The sequence below is a fragment of the Falco punctatus genome (genome assembly GCF_963210335.1).
Source record: "Falco punctatus genome assembly, chromosome: 3".
Lineage (NCBI taxonomy): Eukaryota > Metazoa > Chordata > Aves > Falconiformes > Falconidae > Falco > Falco punctatus.
In genome coordinates, this window is record NC_137582.1 from 3,601,497 (window position 1) to 3,628,754 (window position 27,258).

At 39.4% G+C, this 27,258-nt stretch overlaps 1 long non-coding RNA gene across 1 annotated transcript in view; it reads right to left on the reverse strand.

The window, feature by feature from the left end:
* Nucleotides 1-27,258, reverse strand: part of LOC308061350 — a 43,265-nt gene extending 16,007 nt beyond the window's left edge. The window contains exon 1 of the long non-coding RNA XR_013927182.1: nucleotides 20-27,258. This is a non-coding gene — a long non-coding RNA (uncharacterized lncRNA). The remainder of the gene's footprint in view (nucleotides 1-19) is intronic.

The following is a 27,258-nucleotide window of genomic DNA, read 5'->3' on the forward strand; positions in this document are numbered from 1 at the left end:
GACCATAGGCAATTCTGACCCTGTCTGGTAGTGATATACTTTTAGGCTGTATTGGAGAAATCTGAAATGCCAGCAGTCTTTCAGAAGTAACTAAGTAGGGGCCTTTAAAAATCTAAATGATGGATTTAGGAGCATCCAGATGGATTTAATAGCCTAATCTGGTCTGTTAAAAATCAAGTCTTAGTTATTTTTGAGGAACAGGATATTAGATATTAAAGGAAAATTTGCTGAAATTCCAGCCCAGCCTCCTAACCAGGAAAATTAGCATATGCTAGCTATGGAGTTAGTCAAGAATAATTAGCTGCTCAGTTAGCTACTCTCTCTTTTTGTCTTCCTGATTGCTATTTTATGTAAGGTTTGATTTACAGAGGTGACACACTGTTATTGTGTGGGCTACATTATTTGCAAGTTATATCAGATGTTAGTAGAAACACAGAAAGGGGAAATCACCTATCTCTGATACAAATATCAATGGTCTTTATCAGGTTTACAGTGACAGCGAGTTCCAATTAAATCTATGATAGAAGCCTTCCTATCATATAGATTGCAGCAAGTTCCCTTTTTCTGTTCCCCAGTTCAGGCTTTTCTACAAATTACTTTATCTGCATAGTCCCCTGGGAAACCTGTGCACAGACATCACTTATTTACCTAATAGATAAATGCTGTTTACTTCATGCTGTGGGTACAGGAGTGAAGTGTTCAAGATTTGGGGAGGAGGGGAAATAGACTGTTGAGACTTAATTCCTGCAGGTGTGGAAACTGAGATGGCTATAAAATTCCATTGAATTTGGTACCTAATGGGGTGGTAGTTTCTCAATAATTCTTGTGCACTTGTCACAGAAATTTGTCAAAATGGTCCATATATTGTATTGCATGTCATAAATACAGTAATTTACGGTGCATTGCTGTCTTGCAATCTAGTGCATGGTACTAAATTTGGGAACAGAACTTTTTTGTCAGGTTGGAAGCATAATCAGTGGTAACATATCTTCAAGATCCCTTTCCCTTCTTCTCCCACTCTGCAAAATGACTAATACTTCTATTAATGGAGAAAAAGGGCAAAATAATGTCAGACCATGAAAAGCAAAAGACAAAGATGGATTTGTGCCAGGAGGTACCAGTTATATGAAGGAGACTTGGGTGACTTGGATCATTGGATAGTCACATGCAGAGGGTAGTGGTCAGTGGCTTAATGTCCAGATGGAGATCAGTGACGAACGGGGTCCCTCAGCAGTCCATATTGGGACCAGGACTGGTTAATATCTTCATCAATGACATAGACAATGGGATTGAGTGCACCCTCAGCAAGTTTGCAGATGACACCAAGCTGAGTGGTGAGGTTGACATGCATGAGAGTGGGGATGCCATCCAGAGGGATCTGGACAAGGTTAAGAAGTAGGCCTGCGTGAACCTCATAAGGTTCAACAAAGCCAAGTGCAAGGTCCTGCACCTGGGTTGGGGCAACCCCCAGTATCAGGACAGGCTGAGGGATAAAGGGATTGAGAGCAGCCCAGGACTTGAGAGTATTGGTGGATGAAAAGCTGGACATGAACTAGCAATGTGCACTCGCAGCCCAGAAAGCCAGCCATATCCTGGGCTGCATCACAATGTGACCAGCAGGTTGAGGGAGAAGGTTCTGCCTCTTTACTCTCATGAGACCTCACCTGGTGTATGGTCTCCAGCTCTGGAGTCCCCAGCATAAGAAAGACATGGGCCTTTTGGAGCAAGTCCAGGGGAGGGCCGTGAAGGTACTCAGGGGAACAGAACACCTCTGCTATGAGGAAAGCCTGAGAGAGTTGGAGTTGTTAAGCCTGGAGAGGAGAAGGCTCCAGGAAACCTTGTTGCAGCCTTTCAATACTTAAAGGAGGCTTATAAGAAAGGTGGGGAAGGACATTTTAGCAGGGCTTGTTACAACAGGACAAGGGATAATGGTTTTAAACTAAAAAAGGGTAGATATAGACTACATATAAGGAAGATATTTTTTACAATGAGGGTGGTGAAACACTGGAACAGGTTTCCCAGAGAGGTGGTAGATGCCCCATCCCTGAAAACATTCAAGGTCAGGTTGGATGGGACTCTGAGCAACCTGATCTAGTTGAAGATGTCCCTGTTCGTTGCAGAGGGATTGGACTAGATGACCTTTGAAGATCCCCCCCGACCCAAAGTATTCTATGATTCTATGATCCTATGATCCTATGACTTAAGGGAGTGGCAATTCAGTCTAGAGTTTCACTTTCAGAGGATGTGCCTAGTTGGAAGCTAACTCATATTGCTGATATTGTCACCACTTAATCAACAGGTTAAATTGTTTTGAACAGTGCTTTCCTTTTTAAGAATAGATATATCTGCATCACAGAAACCATCCAAATAATCTCCTGGGAAAATTTAGGAGTAAAAGCTCAAGCAGCAAGAACTTCAGATATTTCCATCCTCCTTTTTAACTTAGTATTTGTAAGGGTCTTGGCAGATGTTCTATACCCAGCCTGGGAATTCAAGAATGGCATAGCCAACAATGAAAGATAAACAATAGTAATGACACTCCATGAACAGCTGGGCAGGGTCTGTCACACAGCCTGACGGCCCAGCCTCTTCCCTAAATAAAAAAGAATCTTCATTAATTACATGGATAAAGAGAAACAGCTCAACAATGCATCCAATTTCAATATTTTCATTTTAACCGACAAATTTGTTCTCTGTGCAGGAAATAATTCCTGCGTGAAATAGTGTTCGGTTGTGGTGGTGGGGGATTCATTTTAAAAAAAGAGATGAGGGAGGAAATTATTCTCCTGACTATTAATAATGGAAGTAGGCCAAGTCTCTGTTTCAATTTCAAACTCTTCAAAATAATTAATAATTTCCTTTAATTTTATTTTCCTTTTTCCCTTACCATAGTTTCTTATTTATAATGTTTTGGGGGCTTTTTTTCGTTGTTTTTTAATAAGGAAGTGAAATCTGTCCCAAAAGTTGTAAAAAGTCAGTGGTGATATATCTACGGACATTCAGCAAAGATTCATATAACTGAACAAAGGGCCAAACAAGTGAGAATCAGACTTTCTGTTGTTGGTGACAATTTGCCTTTATTAGGGACCAGGGGTGGGATTCATCTCATCTACTTTTAGAGATCTTCAGTGTAGGTGCCTCCAGCTGTGCTAGTCACCCTAGGTCTCTTTGTAGTCAGCTGAGAGAACAGGCATGAATGAATAAGCACAATTCCCATGACCTACTTTAGAAGTCTAAATTCAGACCCTACAAGGATTTATATCTCTTCATAGACTAGAAGGAGGTCTTAGATGAAAATGTCAAAATTTATTCAGATGAACTACACTGTAGGTGACATGAGGAAGTGATATAGTGGGACATGAAAACAGGAATTGTGAGATGCAATGTGGTACAATTTGCAAGGCCGTACTCGGGAAATAAATTTCTACTAAACTTACTTAGAGTCTGGTCCGAAGGGACATTTTCAAATCAGGGTAGGAGAAAGACATTGTACAGGAAACTAAAAGGAAAATTTAAAAAACAGGGGAAAAAAAGACGACCAAAATATTTCTAATTATAGTGCAGAGAATCCAATTGCCCCGAAAGAATAAAGTGATGAATGAATTTTAGCTAATGCATCTTTTAATTTCCTAGTCTTCAGTAATCTTTACATAGGAAAGAAAAATCTGTAAATTCAAGGTGAATCTTTTCCAAACTTAAAATGTTTTATTTCTACTTTCAGTAAGGCCTCATACAAACAGCTCAGTTTTCAAATGTTTGCATAGGAAATTAAAAAATACTAATTTTGGTGCTTCTGATTATGCTTTTTGGGTACAGTGACAATGCTTTTTGAAATTCTGGAGTCACCTTTTTTGCTTATTTTAATGAAATTTTGAAGTCACCTTTCAAGAACCAGCTTCAGGTTAGTGGCTGAAGACACGCACCAGATTCAGTTGTGGGTTCAGTATCACCAATCTCAATGGGGCACGGGGTTCTTCCGTCAGTAGTGTTACCTGCAAGGCTTAGGCCAAAACCTGTAATGAAAACTGGGCTAAAAATGACAGCGAGCCGCTATACTATGTGTGGCCATGAATTATTCCCTCTTGTTATTGATAATGTTGAATAAAATACTACTGTGGCTCAAATCCACAGGCTTCGCCTTCCAGACGATGACCCTGCCTACGCACTGAGTGGTGCTCAGGGACTCCAAGCCCTCCGGTTTTGACACCTCTTTGGTTTCAAATCAGCCTGTTGCACTTGCTGACAGTGCTTGCTGGCATTGCTCTGTTCACATCTCAGTGTCTCCCCGGCCCCACAGACTGCATTAGGGGAAAGCATTGTGTTCAATGAATGTTGCTATATCTCTGTCCGCTATAAAATGCCATGAAGCATTTCTTATTCAAAAAATGGGGTCGAATTATGGTCTCATGATGGAAGAGTGCTCTCTTTTCATGTGAGTGTGTCTTGCACTCATCCAATCAATTGCACAGAGCCACAGACATGTAGAGTTAATAGGGGCGATACTCTGAAAACTGTGGGGTTTCTTACAGTATAGCTGCAAGAAAGTTGAAGACTGAAAATCCATTTCAGTAGGTATCTATGACGGGGATAATCTTGGATGAGAGTTAAATTAATGAGTTTTGTTGTCCACATAATTATTAATGATCTGTAATTTTTTCCATTTTCATTATTTACCAATGTGCTGCATGGATCTTTGGTGCCACAAACAAATTGACTACGGACTACAAATGGTGTTTAGATTCTGGTCATGTCTAAAAGTATATAATGATGACTTTTGAAATTGTCAGTGATCCATAACACCATGCATATGTTATTTCCAGAATGAAATTAAAAAGTATACTAATGTTTTATTAATCTGAAAAATCAGCAAGATAATTATTCTGATTGCTACTGGAACAGGGGAAAGAGACAAGTGGGACCTGAGTAGAGAAGTTGAAAAAGCTTTACTGATAGCAGTTTGACTCTCCCACCACAGCCCAGAAGAACATCAAAAGAACATGAACAGTTTGCTAGAGCCACTTTTCACAGAAGTAGCTACTGATTTCTCATATGTGCCCACCTGCAACAAGAGCAGCAAAGACATGACAAACAGGAGATGACAAACAACTCTAACAATATTCATTGTTCCAGTAGCTGATCTCCAGCTTTCAAGGGGCAAAGTTGTGGGTTTTTTCTGTCCTTACTAGTTCATTGTACTATGTAACAGATTACTTGTCCAGTGTCCAAGCCAATCCTATCTTGACACCCGGCACAAAACGTGAAACAAGCCACACGTTCTAATTTTCATACCTACATTCAAGTATAAGATAGAATCAATAGAACAATTAAAAATCTAAGTTTGATCCTTTCGGATGTACTTGGGAAAGAGTAGTCTGAAAACCTCCTAGGCTCGGTTTAACAGCTTTGTCTTAACATAAGACCACCAAAGAAAGCTGAGCTGCAGCTGTGACAGTCCAGGTATGGGAAATAAATGAATACGCTGTGTGTGTGTAAACTGCCACTGACTGCAGAAGCTGGGTGCCCATGAGCATAAAGAAATGCAGAAGCTGGGTGCCCATGAGCATACAGAAATCCAGCTTTTGTTCAGACCAACATATAGCCAACATAAAATAGGCAAAAAATCTCACAGAAAACTCTTTCACTCAGATTTATGACTGTCTTGTGCTTCTGAGGAACCCTCACAGTTTTTTGCAGCAATGTCTCTGGTAGTGTTCAACCCTCCTGCTAAAGCAGGTTCTCCTAGAGCAGGCTGCACAGTCATGTCCAGGTGGGTTTTCAATGTCTCCAGAGAAAGAGACTCCACAGCTTCCAGGGCCCGTGGAACTGTGGGTGTCAGATTTGCTTAAGTGATCTCTAATGCGTTCCTCCTCAACCAAGGGAAAGTCTTCCTTTCTTCAAACTTCCTCTCTTGCCTCCAGGGTCTGAGCTTCCTGAGGGCTGGCCTTGGCAGTGAAGACTGAAGCAAAGAAGGCATTCAGTAACTGCCTTCTCTGTGTCCTTCTCCACCAGGGTACCCCCATCATTCAGGAGCAGGCCCACATTTTCCCTAGTCCTTTTCCTGCTGATGTACTTGAAGAAGCCCTTCTTGTTGTCATTGACCTCACTCACCAGATTTAATTCCAAAGGGACCTTAGCCTTAGACCTTAGTCACCTCCCTACATGTTCTGACAACATCCCTATATCCCTCCCAAGCAGCCTGTCCCTTTTTCCACATCCCGTAAACTTCCTTCTTCTGTTTGAGTTTTGCCAGAAGCTCCTTGCTCATCCATGCAGGCCTCCTGCCTCTTTTGCTTGATTTCTTACTCATGGAGATGCACCTATCTTGAGCTTTGAGGAAGTGAAGGGTGAATATTAGACAGGTCTCTTGGACCTCCCTGCCTTCCAGAGCCCTAACCCAATGGGTTCCTCCAAGCAGGTCCTTGAAGAGGCCAAAGTTAGCTCTCTTGAACTCCCAGGTTGCAATCCCACTTATTGCACTGCTTTATCCACGCAGGATCCTGGTCACTGCAGTCAAGGCTGCCTCCAACCTTCACAACCCCACCCAGTCCTTTCTTTGTGAGTACAAGGTCCAGGAGCACACCTCACCTTGTTGGCTTCTCCACCAAGTGCATCAAAAAGTTACTATCAATGCTTTGCAGGAACCTCCTGGACAGTGTGCCTCATTTTTTTTTTTTTTTTTTTTGCTTCATTATCAGGGATAATCTGAATACAAGAACTACCCAGTCTCATCTAATAGTCAGTTCTATGAAATAAGAAGAAAGTTAGCCTTGGTTTCCACCTAAAGTGAGGGAAAGATTCAACTTACGCAAAATCTCTAAAAGAAATCTCTTACATTTGCTCACTCGATGACTGTATTCACATAACAACAGTCCCTTACCTCTGTAACTCTGGGCAGTAACCGATGCATTATCATCGTTGAAGAAAAAATGTACCAAACAGCTGTAATTATTTTAAAGAATAAAATCTCAGAGGAGTTATTATACAAGCACATTTGATACAGACATACAAGCTGGCACACACTGTCTCCTAGAATAAATCATTGTAGGGTCTTTATGAATCTGGAGCAGGTTTTAGACCCACAGAAGAGCCAACCTTTTGCTCTTGCAGTGGTCAGCTAGGAAAGCCAGTTACAGTAATTGCATCCTCAACCGTGTGTGTTGGGCTAAAGCCCGCTTTCCTGATCAGCTTCTGGGAGCTGAGACACACAGTTCATATAAAGGTGGAAAGACAGCATAAGTTATATACCCTGTGAAGGAGCTGCCAAGGTCACTGAACCAGTGGGTTTTGTGTCATTACAGAAAATGAAATTTTGTGGGAGAGACAAATTTCCACGAGGAAGGCAAAAGAGCGAGCGAGTGTTTTGCAAACGACTCTGGGAAAAAGCAGTACAGAAATATTGTTCCCATTATGAGTACTAGCACATGAGATAATTGTGTTTGAGGTTGGTAATTACCATATTTGCATGTTTAGGTTGTATCTCTTCCTTCCATGTTATTAAGTGACTGCAGCATTATTTCATCGGAATGGCACACTGTCATCACAGGGGCTGAAATATCTTCTGTGTGTCAAAGCACACAGCTGTAAAAAAACATTGTATAGCCTCTCATTGTTATTCTTCATCAAACTTTCAAAAAGCAAACTCATTCCAGGAAAAGAGCAGCAAAGCTAATGGAGCTACAGCAAGGGGAGGTGGCTTTGCAAGTTTAGAGCTCTGTAATTTATAGTACCAGTGCTAAGCATCTCTACCAATACACCCACACACAATGAGATACAGGATTAAAAATGACTGTATTTTGTTCTGTGCACCTTTAGTTTGAGTAGTGCAGAATGCTTTATGGATATTAATTAATCAAACTTTAAAAGCCACACTCAGGGCATTTAATTCACTGCTACTTATGGCAGGCTTCAATTTATCTGTAAATCTCATAAAAGTCTTGAAAGGTAGGTAGCTCCGATCAAACCTGAAATTTTACCCTGATCATTTGCTTAAGCCATTTATAAGTTGCCTACTGAGACATTTCTGAAATTTTCTGGGCAATCACCATCAAATATATAAGAATATAACATCCTGAAAGACAGATCTAAGAAGAAATAAAGGAAACAACCGAAGACTACTGGAAAACATTGAGACAAAAGGGATAATCCATACATAGAGAAACTGCCCATCTCTCTTCTCATGTCTTTTTCTAACATCTTCATTCCATTCAGCATCGGAGGGTCATTGCCAAATCTGACTAATTAACCACTGAAAGTAAGAAAAAATAAAAAAAAGGTGCGTTGTTTCGAACCAGATTTTCAATACTAGCCTTCAGTTCTTGGGTACTATAGTTGGTTAAAAATGAGCAAAATAAGCAGAATTACATGCTTATAGTTAGACATGAATACCCAAGTGAGAAATATAATGTCAAATTAGATCAGATCATTTTCTGAGATCCTGACATTTTCAGTCCTCTCCTCCAATCCAGTCAACTACTGAGTATTGCAATGAAACAAATGACCAACTGGTCATCTTAAAAAAAAAAATTACCTGATTTCAGACATTATTCCTTCCCTTTCAAATGCATTTACAGAGGTCTAAAACTGAGAACTTAATGCAGAGGTAATGAAAATTATAAACCATTTTGGGAAATCAGAATTATCATTCTATTTGTCTTGGGAGCAGTGAAACATCCAAATGATTTATTTTGCTGAAAGTTAAGATCCTATGCATATCTGCTATGATTCTTTGACAAAGTGACCTTGTATTTTTTTTTTCTTTTTTTCACCGAGAAATGATAAGTTAAACACATGATGGAAAATTAAAAGACCATTGTTCTGTAACAATGACGACAAGACAAGGTTCAAAGGAAAGTGAAATCAAATGGAGAGCTGAAAGTGAAAGGTACAGAAAGACTCAGTAGAACAATAAAGATTAAAGTTCAGGTTAGAAGGATAAAAATGGTCCAAAGTGACTAGGAAGTGGACACACCACTTTCTCCTTGTTATAGCCTAATCATCTGTTGATTTCATATTCAGTATAAAATTTAGAAATGGCAAGTGGAAAAACTAAAACTAGGAGATGCCTCTGGAGGCAGAACAAATCACTTCTCATGTATCAATTTGTATAATGTCAGATGATGTATTTTAAATAAAAGGGAAGGCATTATAGGAGAGTACATTTAACAATAGAGTGGGAAGAGACAGTTACTGATTTATTGATGTTCTCTTCCTGTTGTCACACAGAACTTAAGACTCTGCACAGACCACCCGCTTTAACTATTTTCTGTGAACTTTTAAATATAACTTGTAGCTGTTCCTGCTTATTCCCTGGGCCTGCAGAGCCCCTCACCACACATTCAAGGCTATTTTAGCAGAGATCTAGTCACTGCGTTTCAGATGAACTAAAAACTAATCTACTCTGAAGACATCTTTGGTCCACAGATATTTCCTCTCATGTGAAAGTAGCTCACTTTGCTGTAGATGATAAAAATCTAAATCAAAATAAAAGTTGTATTATCAACTGGTATAACAATGGTTCCTCTTTGTAATTTTTTTTCAGAGTTTGAGCAAACATGAAAACATTTTCTGAGTTGTTGTTAGTTTGTTTTTACAAGGTTGTCTGTCTTATCCTCCGATCGACACAATTATTGAATTGCATAATGCAACCTAGACAATTAATTAAGGTTTGTTAAAAACCCTTTTCCTAGCTGAATTCTTTGAGTCAAGAAAGTTCATATTTAATATTGCTTATGCCATGATCCCTGAAAGGCTTGTCTGTAAGGCTGTGAATGCCAGTAGCTGCTGTATGAGGAACAACACTTGCATGAGAGGGATGTTAACTTCAAGAGATTGTATAACAGTAACAGAACTTCGGAATTACTCTGGGAATGATAAATTTGGGGGTTTATTTTGATCCAAATATTGAAACCCCGAATGTTATAGCAGAGTCTTCGGGTGTAAAAATCAAGAGAGTTTGCTGAGCCCCAGGGTTTCCCAGGGCATATCTGCTTTCCTGGACCACATACGTTATCGTATGCTTTTCAGACCATTAACAGTTATGTTACTCCTTCCTTAAACTTCTGTTCAGCCTCCCGATTTACATGAGCAAGAGGAAAGGCTGAAGCTCTCAATATAGTGAAAAGTGTAAGAATACCACTTTTTCCTACTGAGTCAAAAGAGAAGATGGCTTGTTTCATCTTAATATTGCTCAGTAATGTAGAAGGAGGTGGAGCCCTCCCTGGATGTTGGGTTTAGCATGTCACCTATCATCCTGTCCTGGTTTCAGCTGGGACACAGTTCATTTTCTTTTTGGGTTTTGGATTTGGTGTGGGAACAGTGTGGTTGGGGACTTCTTGGCTTCTTAGGCCTTGCCAGCAAGGTGGCTGGAGGGGCACAGAAAACTGGGACGGGACACAGCCAGGTGAGCTGACCTGAACCAGCTGAAGGGATGTTCCATACCATGGGACATCAAGCTTGGTATATAAACCGGGGATGCTCGGCCAGGGCTGCTGATCCTTGCTTGAGGACTGGCTGGGCATGGGTCAGTGGGTGGTGAGCAGTTGCGTTGTGTGTTACTAATTTTCTTTTCTCCCTTCCCTTTGGAATTCATTCCTTCCCCCCTCTCCCTCCTTTTCATTGTAACTGTTACTGGTATTATTATTGGGTTTTTAAAATTTTATTTCAATTATTAAGTTGTTCTTATCTCAACCCTCAAGTTTTACATTCCTTTCCAATTCTTCTCCCCATCCGCAGGTGTGTGACACCATTACTGGTTGGGGTTAAACCACGGCATGTCCCTAAGAGCTTTTATCTGACAGCCCACTTTTGCCTTGGGGCTGCCAGATTTTCACCTCTGCAGCTTATCTTCATCCATTTGCTTCTGCCCTGGAGGCACAATGTCATCCATCATAGCTGTCAAGGCAGTTCAAGGCAGATGTTTACAAGGATCATGATTTTGGGTGTCAGGACCAGCCTGGTGACAGTGATTCCCGAGGCATCTTACAACCTCCCTGAGAGATCATCTGTCTTCCTTAAAGGAGAGAAGAGACGTTTGTCAGACCTTACATTTGGACATAAAATGGAGATGGCAACAGTTACCTTTATGACTTCTTGTGGTCAATGGGACAGGAAAATCAATGCTGTTTGAATTCACCTCTCTGTCCTCCCTACATTTTGGAGTTGTGACAGACATATCTTGGCCTGACTGATTTAGAGGCTAACTGGCCCAACAAACAGTGTATGTAGAAATGTTTAGTCGTTTATTCACAGTTCTGAGCAGGTTATCCAGCAGTTTCAACCTCCACACTATGTTTGCCTTGTCTTTTGATTATTAATGAGTCTGAACTGTTTGATGAAGGCATTTCTTTTGTAGCTAATGCTGTAGTTTTCACACTAGATTTTTATTTTCTGAATATTCTTTACTGAGTATTGTCAGTAAAGAATATTCCTTTGAGAACCATCTTGGTGATTTCCTCTGCTGGTAGGACAGTAGGCTGCTTGTCTCTAAAGGAGACCTAAAGACTTCAGTTAGTAATAGGCCACTTTTTCTTTGCTCGTTTTTGCCTTCTGTGAGACAAAGAAATCTGACTTGCACACGTTGCTCTTTACATCATGCTTGACCTGCAAGGTTTTGTGAGAGGACAGACTTCTGTGCAGTGAAGAAGGCTTCCACATATTTGCCAAATAGGGTCCAGATATTCTTGCAGTCAAGATGGTGTGACATCTCCTCAGTAAGTGATTCTTTAAAGCATTTAGAAAGTTATAGCACTGGTGTGTCTTATGACATTGATAAGGAAAAATGCCTTTATATTTAATCACTCAGAGCTTACATTGGGTCAGGGATTTTTGAACAAATGCATTTCTAATTTACTTTAAGACTTGCTGACTTTTCAACTTGTTGGTTTTCAAAAATGTTTACAGTAAACTTATCTCTTATTAAAGGAAAAGAAAGGACAATATGTTAGTTTCTTGAAAATGCTTAATCAAATTATTTTTGAAATTCAAGGCATTTCCTTAATCTTTAATCATACACTTTCTACTTCAAATATATGAAATACTTTTGAAAAGACCTGTGCAGGCATTTCCAGAAATTGCAGAGATATATGTGTTTTATTCTAGCATGCAGTATTTGCCTGGTTCAGTAACCTTCCAACACTTTAATTGTATTCTCCAGGCTCTGTTGGTGCGACTTACAGTTTAAAATTGGTAGCATACTGTAACTAATCTGCAGCAGTGCAAGTCAACATGATTCATACCTCCATTAAATTTTCTCAGTCTGGTAAGCTTTCCTATTTTCAAATTTCTATGGAAAGAAAGCATGTCTACCTGTCTAGGAGACTCTGAATGAGGCTATTCAGGGCCACCTTCAGCACAACACATCAAGATTTTTCATAATTGCTAATTATACTAGAAGACTCATTTTGGTGCCTAACCCAACACACTTTTCTGAATCCATCCTGCTAGGACACCCTGGGTGTGAACAGGATGAAAAAGCAGGTCTGAAGCAAGGAAAATTGTTGACTGCCTTGGGAGGGGTTTTCAGAGGGGTCAGTTCACGCTCTGTTGCTGTAGAGCAATGTCATGAACTACAAACCCCCTGTTAGGGGATGTACACCTGCGAGCCCCCGGTGCTAGGTCATCGGACAGACAGACAGGGGAATACACTGCTGCTCATGTGTGCTCAGTACCAGCTAACAAGACTGCATTAAAACTGTAGACATGTGTGACTCGTATTCACACAGGCATTCCTCTGTGTCCTGTCTTGTTTTCCTGTCATTTTGTGCTATCTAATTAACATGTCAGCTCCTGTTTTTCCTTTGCTTTAAGAGTCTTGCTTTTATTCCCTTTATTTCACCTTGTTTTCCTTTTTGTAATACCTTTTTTCATAATTTATCATTCATTTACATTTCAATTAATGCTAGCTGTTTGTAAAAGCTACCCTGATGGGAAGTATGAAATAAATTATTGAAGTTAGTATAATCTGCACTTCCCATTACCACCTCATTTACCTTAATGGCTCTAAAAAGACTGTCGCCCTCAATACAGTTCATGCTTCTAATAGGAATTCCCTCAGGAGCCAATCTCATGTGAATTACATATTTGCATATAGTATAGGTTGTGTTAGGTGATTATAGGCTAAGTTTCAGAGTATTGTTCTTTAAGGATGACGGCTACACAGAAAGCTACCTTGCCAGAGACAAAAGATGACACTGCTTCATTCAAACAGCTAATATCTCTAAAAAGGAGTCCTCACAAATATTGTCTATTGGACACTGACACACTGTTTGCCAAATTAAAACAAACAAACAAACAAACAAAACACAACAAAACAAACAAACAAACAAAACCCCCTACATCATTTATTATTAAAACTGGGCAGAGGACAGATTTTTCATTTTGCACAGAAGACTTATTTTTTTTTCATAAACAAGTGAGAAAAACAATCTTTCAGTTTAAATTCCTTGTGAACAAAGGAGTCCTTATGTTTGGGTAAACTGACACTTGATTTTTTTTTAATTATTATTATTTCTGTAGCTTCCTCTTGTTTCAATCTGAAATGTTCCAAAAATTTTAAGAATTATATTTCAAAATATTTTTAGTTTAAATCAGTACCTTCCAGCTAAAGCTGCTATCCTTGAATCAGTGTTTTGTCCCCTCTGTCAGAAGACTGTCAACAAGCACTCTTTATTTCTACTTTCAGGAAGACAACACCCAGGCACTAACTAGGACTCAGAAGCAGATGCAACGGAACTATGTTGCAACAAACTGTCCAATTCCCAAAGGTTTTTTTACAATATAAACAGGTAAGATGGTAAAAAATTATAATATGGGAGGGAAGGAAAAGAGACATATATGGTGATTTATTCACTAGATAAGCAAATTTATCAGGATAATCTGATTACTAAATTATGCAGCTTTTCTTGCTTTGAGCTTCAAGAAAATGTATGTAGTTACATTGTACCCTGCAATGTGCAACATCATTTTCAAGAAACTCAAACATCAGGATCTCTTCGCTAACATTATTCAAAATATCTCGGTATAAAATTCAGCAAACTGAGTCCTGTAGAACAGATTTTGCTTGTTCACTGCTCAGATATCAGGAGAGATGTGGTCTGACATTCTTAATGGCTGCCAGGAGCCCATCTGTACGGCTACATTGATAGTTTGGAACAGTGTCCTATTTCATGAACTGGGCGTTGGTACCACTTAAAAGCTGGTGCTGGGCTACCCCTCATTTCTGTGAGGCATATTTTTGCCTTTAGACATTCTTATTGCTTTTTGTGCCTGTGACTTCCCCTCTCTTCCCTGCAGGTCAAATTGTGTTGAAGCCCAGCACAGTGCTGTTCTTGTAACAAAAAGCTGATGTGGCACACTCCAGCACACAATGTCACTACATACTAAACTGAGGATGAAAGCCAGCTGAGCTAGTTTGGAGGACTGCATAGGATGGAAGGAGATCTTCCATCAACATGATCTTAAGTTCTCCATACTGCCTGATGGGAACTGCCGTAACCTTTAAACCCTGCCCAGGTATTACCAGGAGAGTGTTTGGTTGCGTAGACCACAACCAAATGCAAGAGTACAGTGGTAAGAACCAGTTTAGGAAATCATGGTTGAAAGATTGAGCTTAATCCTTGGCTTTGTGTTATTTAACATTATGGATGTACTACATGCAATGACACTTAAGGAGGGCAGCAAACACTCCAACAGGGTATAGAAGCGGCAAGACAGTGCTGCTGTCTTTTCTTGCCCAAGACTTTTCATACTAAAATGTTTCTTACATCTTTTAACTGTGACTGCATCAAGTTTAAACTTCATTTTGTGGCATTGTTTCAGGGAAGAGACCTTCAGCTGATGCAACAACAGAACTCATTCCTTGAGCAGTCTGCTGTCTTTCGAAGTTTCTTCAACCACTCCTCAGCCACATCTAACACATGGGATCCCATTCCCAGGTTCTTTGAAAGCATTGTTCCCGTTTCCTCAGTTTAATCTCAGTCATTTCAGCTGCAGTGTAAGGATGTTGCTTTTCTAAATCCAAGGTGTGATGTATATAATGAGTGGCATAAGGAAGATAAAAAAAGGTGAAAATTATTCACTGTCACAACTGAAAAACTTAAAGGCTACTGAGGGAATTTATTAGACAACAGGATTAAAACAGAGAAGATAATATTTCATATCATGTATAATTGCATTGGGCAGCTCACTGCTGCAAAACATTACTGAGGCCACACATAGGAACAAGTTATAAAAGAATTAGCAAAACCACAGAGGACAGTCCACTTGCAACTTTTAAATAAGATTATCTAGATGTAACCATCTTCTCAGGGATTCCTGATCTGATTATGACTCAGAGGGTATATTAGGGATCACACTACCTATGCTCAGTTTTTGATTCCGTAAGCATTCAATAGTGACCAGGTGATGCCAGGATATTGGACTGTAAAGACTTTTTTCTCTAGAGCAGTTACATTAAGAGAAAAACTGCAGTTACTACTGCATCTGCCCAATTTCACATCCATTACCTTATTTTTATTCAAGTTTCTTCCTCTTCAGGTTTTATGGTATTCTATTTCTTTCACACTGGGTTTCTTCTGACCTAGTAAAGCCCATGGTCTCCTTTGTTTGTATAACTATAAAGGAAAGGAACATGGAAGAAATCTTTACGTATTTTCTCCCCCTAGGAATGAAAAAAATATTCCTTCATAAATAACTCGGTCCTTATGGGGCAGGTACCTGCTCCACACCAATCAAGTCCATCACGTAAAGTCAAAACAGTTCTAGGCTTAGTTCAAGGTGAAAACTTTACAGTTAGAATTTTGTCATTTACTGTAATACAAATATCCAAAAAAGCTGTTTCAATTCCTGGAGTCACTCCAGGTAAACAAGGTTGTAAGTGAGGAAAGAAGTCCTAACCCTGTGTGTAGGAAGTGGAGAAGGAAAAGGGGTGGGTGGGTGTGTGCATGTGCGCGTGTGCGTGTGTGTGTTTGTGTGTGTGTGTGTAGAAAGAAAAAGAGAAATAAATTACAAACTAAGGCACCCAAGTCTTTACAAAGTAGAGGAAGCCAAAAGTTAATGATCTAGCAGAGCTGACAAGTGATGTGCTTAGTCAGCCTGATCTCCCTTTTTCAAATGAAAGATGTGGCAGCACAGTCAGTGGTGATTTCCCCTTCAGCCAAATGCTTTCAACTCAAGCCAGCTCTGTACTGCAAGCTTTCCTTGATGGTGGCTCATGCCATCCCACACAGTGACAAGCCATACTGTGAGGGTGCTGAGGCACTGGAACAGGTTGCTCAGAGCAGCTGTGGATGGTCCATCCCTGGAGGTGTTCAAGCCAGGCTGGATGGGGCTTGGAGCAACCTGGTCTGGTGGCAGGTGTCCCTGCCCGTGGCAGGGGCGTAGAACTGGATGATCTTTGAGATCCTTTCCAACCCAAACCATTCTATGATTCTATAATTACCCTCCCTGATTCTTTACATCCCGAGTCAGATGGAAGACGGAAACGACTCACTGTTCAGTCTCTTACGGCTTCTGAAACAAAGTGTTTCTGTGCAAATCAGTGCCAAGAACTTTCTGGAACAGGGAGTTTGTTTCTACTTTTCTGAGACTCTTCCTTCTGCAGTACACATGTACTATCTCCCATCGAAGCTGGGACCAACACACCAGTCAAAACAATTCAGTGACTAATTTTAAACAAAAAGCCTGTTTACATGAATAATCATTACTGAATATGCCTAAATATGAAAAGACTTCTCACAATAGCCTCCTATTGTTAGAAGGCAATGCATTATGCATTGTTTGAATTAAATCAGGATCTATAATGCAGTGTATTAATCTAGCTGGTGTCTTGTAGATTTTTTTCCCTTCATTTTTTTGCAACCCATCTGCCAACTACAATAGGTTGTAATTTTGTTGAGCTTTTTATGCTGAAAAGTTATTAATACCAGATGTTCATTTCTTGGAGTACTCTAAGCACAAAACATTCCATAATGAAAAACAAAATGTTAACAATTACATGTCCAAATGTGGTGGATTAAAGATCCTATTAAAATTCTGGGGTATGTCCTATGTTTAATGCATTAACTCTTTTTTTTCATCAAGGGAGGCCTGAGGCAGGCTAGGTTTTGTTCTGCTTGAGGGAAAAAGGAAATGTATTCACATCTCTAGTGTTGTTCTTACACAGTTTGGTCAAAAATATCATGAATACAATAGACTTCTGGGGAGGACAATGAAAATACACAGGTCAGGTGTTTTTAACTGGGATTTTGGAGATAAGGATTGATTTGCAGGGACATTCAATGAATTTTCAGCTGAGGTCAGCTCTGCGTTCCAATGAACAAATAGCTCATTGATGGAAAAATAGAAATGATAATAAAAAAGAAGAAAACTTTCTGTTCCTAAAAAGAGAGACAGCTTTATCAGGGAAGAAGGTAGAAAAACCCTGGATCTTCAGCTGCTATAAATTAGTGCAGCTGCATTATTAATTTGAGAGAGATGTCTCTTTTCATAGCTTATCTCTGTCCATTAGTTTTGCTGAAAGCCATTGTTAATTTTCTGTGGCCTGGCTTTGGGGGAGTATAACCTGGCTTGTTAACCTCCAGTGAGCTGCTCCTGTCCACACCATTTAATATGATGTAGATATTCCCAATGGATTTATAAGACCAAGAACAGGAAGGGAAGCAATCGTTGCAGATTGGGCAAGACAGAAATGCTCCCAAATTTGCAACTCATGCCAATAAACTGTTTGGGTTTTTGTTTGCTTGGGGGTTTTTGGGTTGTTTTTTTTTTTTTTTTTTATATTCCCTTTTCTATGTTATACAAGTCCCTGCATTACAGCTCTCTACCTTGAAGTGCTCTCAGTGTCCAGCTCTGCTCCACAAGTCAAGAAGTGAGAGGACAGAGCAAGAAGTAATGGAGCTTTGAGAGAGCCAAGAGAGGGGGCTGTGTTTGCTCTTCTTACCTGGAGCTTCTCAGGGTTGCAAGGCCCAGGAGTGGCAGAGCATCCAGTCAATTTTCCTGGCAGGGGTATTTCAAACATACAAGTTTTCATGTTGTTTTCTAAACATGTGCTGGTGGGAAATCCATTTTGGTATTGTATAAACAAGAAATGGACCGATTACATGCTAGAATACACTGCTTGAATATATAGTCTTATTCTGGCTTGCTAAGAGTGAAATGAAATCAAGAGCGAAAAGTATTTTTTAACTTCTGCACTTCAAGGAAGTGTAAATCATGCAAAATATTTTTGGTGATTAAAAATTCTTTCTGTCTTTTAGATCTTGCAAGCATATGTCCATGGAATCGTCTTGGAAACTGAACTCTATGCTGAAAGCAAAAGGTTATTTTCAGTTTGTAATTTAACCAATTTATATTTATGTGGTAATGTTGCTATTTTAAAAAGCAAACTACCTGACATATCACAAGAACAAATCTTCCGGCACTGTTGTGTCTTCCAGTTCATATGCTGTTAACTTTTCTTTTGTGTGGATGTCTGTTGGATAATCTCCTCTCATGCAGTGCAGAGAGCTCCCATTAACATCAGTGAAAATTTCCTGCTTGGAACAAGTGCAGAATTAGTGATAGGTGCACTTCAATAGCTTCCCTTCACTTTGGATAAATCCTGTAAAGGTCAGATGTTTATCTCAAGCTTATCTGACTCACCCAAGCCTCTGGAGGTTACTAAACATAAGAAACTAAATGTTTCTTTAAAAACTGATGGAGCTTCCTAATCTGAACCTGACCAGAAATACAACAGGTAAAGGTTTTCCAGCAGGATTTTTTCTTTTTTCCCCAGGTTCAAAAGCACATGATAATTAAGCTTGCAGTTACTTCATACCCACAGAAAATTATTTATGAATTTTGGTTGCAAAGCATGAGTAAAGAAATTGAAGGGGCAAAGGGAAATATAAGAGTTTTCTCTACCTAAACTAATTTAGCTGTCTTTATACCAGGCATGAACAGAAATACCTAATAAGACTGGAGAGCTTTTCCCAGTGTGATATCAGTTAGTTCTCTGTCTGATTAATACAAGTTCTCTTCCTTAAATGATGTATTCCTGCTCTTTACCCTCTGTTTCCTTTGGTCTATGCATGTGTATCTATACACATACACACGTATATGTATAATCATTGTTCTGAATAAACTGTTTTTTTCCACTGTCAGATAGGCAGCAGTTCGCTAGGTCTTGCAAATTTGCAGGCAGGTTGTGGGAAAATATTTGCCTCAAGCAAGATTATGTCTTACAGTTCATAATTCTGTCTCCTACTGAAACAGCATTCTTTCTTTTCCAACAAATGAAAAAGAATAAAATAAAGATTAAGATTGGAATGATGCGACTTGCAAAATTAAATAAACAGGAGTGGTAATTCGGTGTGTATTTGCAGAGCTGCTTTTCCAAGGTGGAAGGAAAAAATCAGAAAACTCCTCTCTTTGCATTTTTTTTTTCATCCACAATTCTATCAAGCTGCTGTTTTCTCTGTATCTAATCAATTTATGTGTCTCACACACCTACTTATGCATCCTTTCCCTCCCATGTTCTTTTTCCATCTTAAATTCTTCACTCTTGTATCAGAGTACCATGCAATGCAGAAGGCTAATCAAATTCCTTTCAATAGAGGGTTTTTTTTGTCGGTTTTTGTTTTGTTCAATTTTTTTACAGTTGTTTGACTTCTTATTATGTATCAATTTTGGGTAAACAAAATGACTGTCATACTGCACCCATATGGCAAGAGGAGTAAAGGCCACCTGGCTTAACAGGTCCAGCCGTTGCCAGCCCTTTTCTTTGCCCTTTAAGCCTGATGGTGATTCTCCACCCGGTGTCACAAATTTCAGAGAACACTCAACACCCACATTAACTTTCCTAGACTGAAGGCTAGGATCTTCATGTCATCCAGGAACTGGTTTGGCTAAAATTTGGAGATACCTTAGAAGCACCATCACAAAGGATGGATGGAAAGGAAACCAAAGCTAGGTAACACTTGAACGTTCATATATACGTATGTTCCTGCAGCCTTTTGGAAGCTGAAGGAAGTGGTGGCCCATCCTGCAGCTGTGAATGGCTGTCTTGCTTCTGCCTAATTCACACAACGCGGATGCTTGGTCCCCATGACGCTGGATTTGCAGTTCTGGCTGTAAGGCTTCTTCATTCCGAAATATTTCAGTTTGGTCTTTTCTCTGAGGTGAGCTGACAGCCCTCAGGGTCTGCAGATGGTTTGGCAGAGCTGTCTCAGACCCATGTGTGAATATTTTGGACTTTATTTTAGCATGACAAAGTACCTATGCTACACAGTTTGCTGTGAATATATGTAGCCTACTGGCCTAATGAGTACTTCATGGCAGACAAAGGTGATCTTTCATAACTTTGCAGAGAAAGTATAAAAGCAATTGCTTAGATTTTTTTGTTTGTTTGTTTGTCCTGGTTTGTAGAGACCTTAAATGCCCAGTTGTAATTTGCAACCATCTAAAATGTATTAATGCATACCATTTTCTCTCGAGATTTTGATGTCTATTTTTAAAGTATTGTAACCAAGAAATCTTGTAAAACAGGCACAGAAGTCAGATTTGATAGTGATAATGCATAGCTGGAATTTTGCTTTAGGAAGAGATTATTTGAAAAACATATTTGTTACCAATACGATTTAACAATTTATTGACCAGCTTATCCAAACTGAGGTGGAAGAACAATTTTGTAGTTTATTTTTACAGGACTGTAGCTAATACGTCAGAGATATTAAGATGTAGCCATGTAAATAAATGTTCTGGCTTCCTCCTGCTCTCCCCCCTCCTCCCCCCCCCCCCCCCCCCCCCCAATAAAATATTATAAAATGTATCTGAGAAGCTGATACTGGGAAAGTGTTCGGAGAACCCAGATTTCTTGGAGTGTTGTTTTGCCATGATACCTATTTATGAAATGTTATGGCAAATCTCTGGTATTTTTCAGAAGGTTCTTTTTTTGTTCTTTTTTTGCTACTACAATGATGTTCCTGCGGCATACTTTGGTCATCTACAGTCCTTTTAATGGAAAATCTTTAGTCATATTTCTTGCCTGTAATACTGCTATGCAAAAGTCAGAAGGAAAATTTTTAAAGACATCAGTATTTCTTATATTAAGACTGTCCATTACTTTCCAGGCCAAGATCCTTACCCTACATGGCTGTGACAAATGTATGTTTACCATGTAGGACTGGCAATTCAGGATTAGCTAAATAAGTTTTGCTTCAGAGTTTTTTAACTAAACAATCTTTGCAGGATTAGCATTGTAGAAGGCATGTGGTCATGATGCACTCAGTAGTGAGGCAGACACTGCAAACTGAATTATTACCTCATATTAGACCAAACTGCATTTAGTTGAGTAAACTCAAACATAAAAAGGCAGTACCCAACAGGCAGAAGTCAGGCCAAGTGACCCAGAATGAATACAGAAAGACTATACAAATCTCCCTGCAAACATAAACCACACACACACACACCATCCTTACTGAGAGGGTTCAAATAAGTTGCCTACCTAGACTGTAGAGTCTCTGTTCTTGGAGATATTAAAAATCCAACTGGACACACACCTGAACAACCTGCCACAGCTAACCCTGACGTGAGCAGGGTGTTGGACAAGACAATCTACAGAGGTCCTGCTCAACTCACTGATTTTTTGATTCTATATCATTAACAAAACAAATGTATGGGCTTAGACATTTGAAAGGACTAAAAAAGATCTCCAGTGCCTGAAAAACTGGCTTTTTTCCAAGTAGGTGATCTAATAAAAAGATGTTCTTTGTCCAGAGTTGAAGCTCAGATCTGAATAATTCTACTTCAGCAGGTCTTTCACTTATTACTGATGACTGTGGTCTTTCTTGTTCAGACTAATACAGTGAAAGCACCAGTTCCTAGTAGCTTTCTTTGAGTGTGCCACCAAAAAGGCTTAATAGGAGCTACTTGAGTGTGATGTGAAGAATTGTCTCCAGCATTTCCTTCTTTAGCATAGCTACCAACGAAGTAGAAAGCACGGTTTAGTCCCTGCAGTATACAAAGGACATCGATAAGCTATTGAAAAAACTCTGAAGCACAACTGAAATGATAAAGGGATTACAGAATAGCATGTGTGAGGAGCTATTACAGAATCTGAAAATAAAGACTTTTAAGAAGAGAGAAAAAATGAGGAGAGAGCACTTTCTGGTCTCTGTGTTAACGCATGATAAATAGAAAGTGTGTGTACAATGATATCACATCATAAGAATTTTTCATTCTCTCTGCACAAGATGTCAGGCACTGAAAAATCTAACTTGTGCTAATTGTTTCTACTCTGGTGGGCAAGTGCTTTAGGATTTAATTGTGACTTAATCAATGAGGTTCCTAGAAATTACTCTAAAAATCTAAGAATAGAGAAAAAGTTTGTTCTCTGTAGAAGGTCTGAGTCATCCTATGGAATTTCATAGCAGGGGTCTAAATCTGTATTAAACGCCAGATGATTGTTTCAGGTAAATGACAAACTACTGAATACTTGAAATTTTCTGTTAAGTTCTACACAGTTTTCCCTCAAGCAAATGTTTTAAAGCATGAAGCAGGAAGGCAGAATGATTTTAAATTAGTTTAAAATATGTTATCAATAAATTTTAACTAACATTTTCTAAAATTATAATGTAGACAAGACAGTGTTGTTTTGCAAAAAGTTAAATTGGTTAAATTAAAGTTTTTAGTTACCTCAGTAAAATTGTGCTAATCTAAAATTTATTGTTATTTGTTTTCATAATCTAGAGAAAAATGAAGGACTGGAAGGTTAATTTTGTCTATTCTATTTTTTATTTTTGGTGCTTTTGAGGAGGGTTTGATTTTGCTTTTCTGCTTTTGGGGTTTTTTTACACAATATCAAGTACTGAGTTCTCCTCTTCTTCTATAATCCTAATCCTATAATTGTTTTTTAAAAGTAGTTCTATACTTTTTTTTTTTTTTTTAACTTCTTTTAATTCTTTCTGCTGCTTCATTTCCATCTTTATTTGCAAATTGGCTAGCCACAGGAATGGTAACCAGTCCAAGCATAAGAACAGCATGTGGATGTGATTATTTAACACAAATCTTTCTCTGAAATGGTCTGCTACTTAAACAAAACTGGATTCTACCCTTCTACAAGCAAAAATACTTAGAGCTGTGATTTCAGGCTCCCTTACTGCAGATGTGTTGTTCGGAGATGCATCCAGATATTGTCTGTTTGGATGAGGGACAAGGCACTATCCCCACAATTAACAGTATCAATAAATTAATTTTTAACATGTTCCCAGCAGTTTTGTCCTGTGTTCCACAGCATTCTCCCAAATCGTTCCTAAACATTTCCAGGCATTAGGGATTGGACAGGACAAGGATTGTTCACAAAATCAGTTTGGATGAAACCAACCTGTTCTGGAAGGCAAGAGATAATAACATATAGATGCAAACTAAGCTCTAGGGGTTGCACGTGGGATCAGTTAACAATACCTGGCACTGGTTTTTTCTGTTTCCCTTTTTCTCTTTCTTCCTTTTTTTTTTTTTTTTTTTTTTTTTTTTTTTTAATGTAACCTGATTGTAAAGGTGTTTATTTGTATGCCAAAGCCACCAACACTAACTAGAAAAAAAGAAGATGGTTGCCTAGAGGTGTATCTACAGCTGTGCTCTTCCTACAACCACAGAGCGCGTGTGCTCGAAAGGGAAAGGCAGCACCTTGGATCAAAGCAAATGAAGGAATGAAACAACTGAACAAGGCCGTCTCTTCCACACTGTCTTCTCCTTCTTGACTTCCAGAAAAGCTGCTGCTTGCATTTCCTAACCTACTGGCAAAGAGCCAAGACAAAATCTGGGGACACATTGTTCATACAGGATCAGTTTGAACCTTTGTGTAAGGACCAAATAAAGTACCTAGGTCCCAGCCTGGATTCTGGAATAAAGGACCCCATATTGCAGATGGGGAAAAGGGAAAGGGTCCTAGAGGGATAGGGGTCACATTATCACACTGCTGGGGGATATCCCACAGCCTATGTTCATGCTGCACGGCAAAGCCCCTGAGCCACTTCTTCCACACCATTGAGCCCAGCCTGTACAGCACATACCATGCCACCGAGTCATTTTACCAAGGAACTGATACCACCTCTGGCAAAAATTAGATCACCCTTTGAGGAGATTGCAGGGATCAGGAAAGAGGAAGGAAGAAAGAAAGCACAACTCAATTCTCTTCATAGTTCCCAAATTCCTCCCAGACCCCAATTTCCACCAAAAGAGTGGAACCAGGAGGAGGTTCTGCCGTACTACTGAGCTACTGTCACACCGAGGTGTATAAACCGATGGGAAGTGCAGGGTCAGGCCCAAACTTCAGTACAACTGTATTGAACCTATTCCGTGTGATTTGTGCCAAAATACAGTGCTTCATATTTGTTAGTGTCACACCTGTAGAAACAGATGCCTCCTCTCTGTGTCTTTCTCATGGCAGGCAGGATGAGTTGCTACTGAATTACACTAAGTGACAACAGTTTGCTTTGGGATCTTCTCTAGTGAACCTCTTTCTTCCTCATGCAGTGAGACGCTTTTGCAGCCAATGTTTGACTTCCAGAAGTATACTTAAGTCTGTAACAATGAAACACAACCATTCCCTGCCTGATTATTTTTTAATTTTTGAACAATTTAAATTCTTAGACCAAATCACATTACAGCCATTGTGAATGGCTTTTAGAGTATTTTCACTCCTCTTCTTGATCTCACACACTTCTCTCTCCTCAAGATATGTCCCGTTGAGTAGAGGTTTGCAACCATATAGTGAGGTGTACACTCTAACTTAATTTACTGTACTGAACACCTCAGAGCCATGGCTGCAGTAAAATAAACAACATCAATTAAATTCTTTCCTCTTATGTCACACTGCAAACTTCATAAACATGTGAATTCAAAAATCTCCATAAACACTTTAGTATTATGAATCACTGCAGGGTATCACAGCTGGTTACCTGCAGAAATTGTGTCTGGAACCCAGTTCATCATTTACAGGCAGGCAGCAGATGTTAAAGGGAAAGCGTTTCATATAATCATCCCAAATACAAAATAAAGCAAAAGAAACAGCAAGGTACATAGCCACACTAGACCTTTTTTGCATCTATTCGATACAATATCAGGTATGTGAATTTTGTTAGCAGATCTATACACATGGCTGGGGAGAGTTCATTCTGAAATGTTTTTGTTCAGAGCAGTATTGCTCTTAGGCTGGCTTCAGACTGTGACACAGAAATGAGACTTTCACATGTACCACAATGATGGAAAAGCTGCTACGTACACTCTTGCCTAGAACTAGCACTGAGTTAAATTAATATTCTATGGTCACGGCTACCATGGGTGTCCATGGGATTATCACAGGAGCCTAATGTCAGCTGGGTGCCTAAATCCTACCGTGAAGCAGTTGTATTTGCCAGTTTCCTAGGCTTTGTTTAGCATCCAGCTCTTGTGCTTAAAAGAACCCCTGTATAAGATGATTTATAGTGTTATTTGACAAACACCTGAATCTTTTGACCCAGCAATGGCGAGACTTGCGTCCTGCTATGATAGATTGCAATCCAGCTATTTGCTCGCTCAGCATTTTGTATAACAGTCCTGTTACCCAGGGCTCAGCCTGTGGAAACTGTGACCTGTCAAACAGTGCCTCACGTGCAATTTATATTTACTCAGACAGAGGTGGTGTAAGGGCTTCTTTAACTGTGTGGCTGAACTACAGTGCTCCCTCTAAAAGAAAAACCCTTGGAGACTGTCTCAAGACCTTCATGGTCTTCAGCAGTGAGGTACCATTGACTCTAGGGTAACAAGGGAATTCACTTACTTGGTTCAGGGACTTGCTTCTATTTGCTATTTCCGTCTCCATTTCCCTTGCTCCCACAAGTTCCTAGTAGGCAACAAATCCATTTCTTAATGAGATGCTTTTTAACAACTGAAGTGATGGTTTTTCTTCAGTAAGAAAAATCCTGAAAAATGAAGTTATTAATAAAGACGTTTCATGGAACATTTGTAAAAACATACATGAGACAATTGTAGAGTTCATGTACTAAAATCTTATTCTGGGGATTAATTTTATTGCACAGTGCTTAGGCACACACACACGCACGCACACACATGCACACACACACACACACACACATTGAATAACATGAAAATATAGTTGTCCAGTCATTTTAAAAGAGAGATTTTACCAAAAGACCATATGACCGTATCTAGCAGAAGCAAATGCATACCAATGGCAACAAAGGACTCATGAAAGCTTCATGTAACTGCTCTGTATCAGTAAAAATGTCAGATGGAGAATTGCATTTCAACCTGACCTACTTTTTACTACTATTAGCCAGAGGGGAATAATAATAATAATATTTTAAAAAAATAGGTCATGTATTTATTACATTAAACAATAAGCTATGTATAAGGAGGAAATATCCACTCATGCAAAAATAAAAACTTTTGATTATATTCTTCATTAAAAAAACATTATATATAATGATAAATAAACCATACTTAGAGACTCTGATGGATAGCAGGGCATTTATTGATTCTAATATTCGCTGATTTTGGCTGATGAAGTCCCAGGCCAAATGTTTACAGAGTGAAATTTTCCACTTATCAGCTAGCATTTTACCTTGGCATTTCTCCAATGTGCCAGCAGCGACATTTTCGTCCACTCTGTTGACATGTTAAGATTTGCCCACAAGAGAGACTCTTCTCGCTTGCTGATTCCCATGACTAGGAAATTTGCAATCCCGAGACCAAGTAACAGCAGCAGTACCATGCAAACAATGCTGAGGGCTGCAACTTCAGCTCTGGCACAATGGAAAATCTCCATTACGGATCACGGTGCACGATGCTCAAATGAATCTTTGGAGACTAATTTGCAGAACTGGAGGCTGAATGCCAACTCCTCCGTAGGTAGGGAAGGCTGAAAAAATCCGAGTGTAGCCCTGAAAACCACATTACCCACAGATTTATAGGCCAGGCCTTCGGGATCCGTAAATCCCAACTGTTCCACTGAAGGTGGACTATGTTGATTATGCCTGCCTGTAGCTTTTCTTCCTGATCTTATCTAACCCATACGTTTCTGATGTACCTGCCTCACACACCTGTGTGTGTATATATATGTAAAATAGGTATAGAATGAAGATGATTTTTTGCCATTTATATCTATTATGTTGTCCTAGGTGTCTCTTTTTTGTTGGGTTCTTTTTTCCTCCATTACTATTTACAGAATAAAAAGAGGAAAAGGAAAGAAGGGGAAAGGAAAGGAAAGGAGGGGAAAGGAAAGGA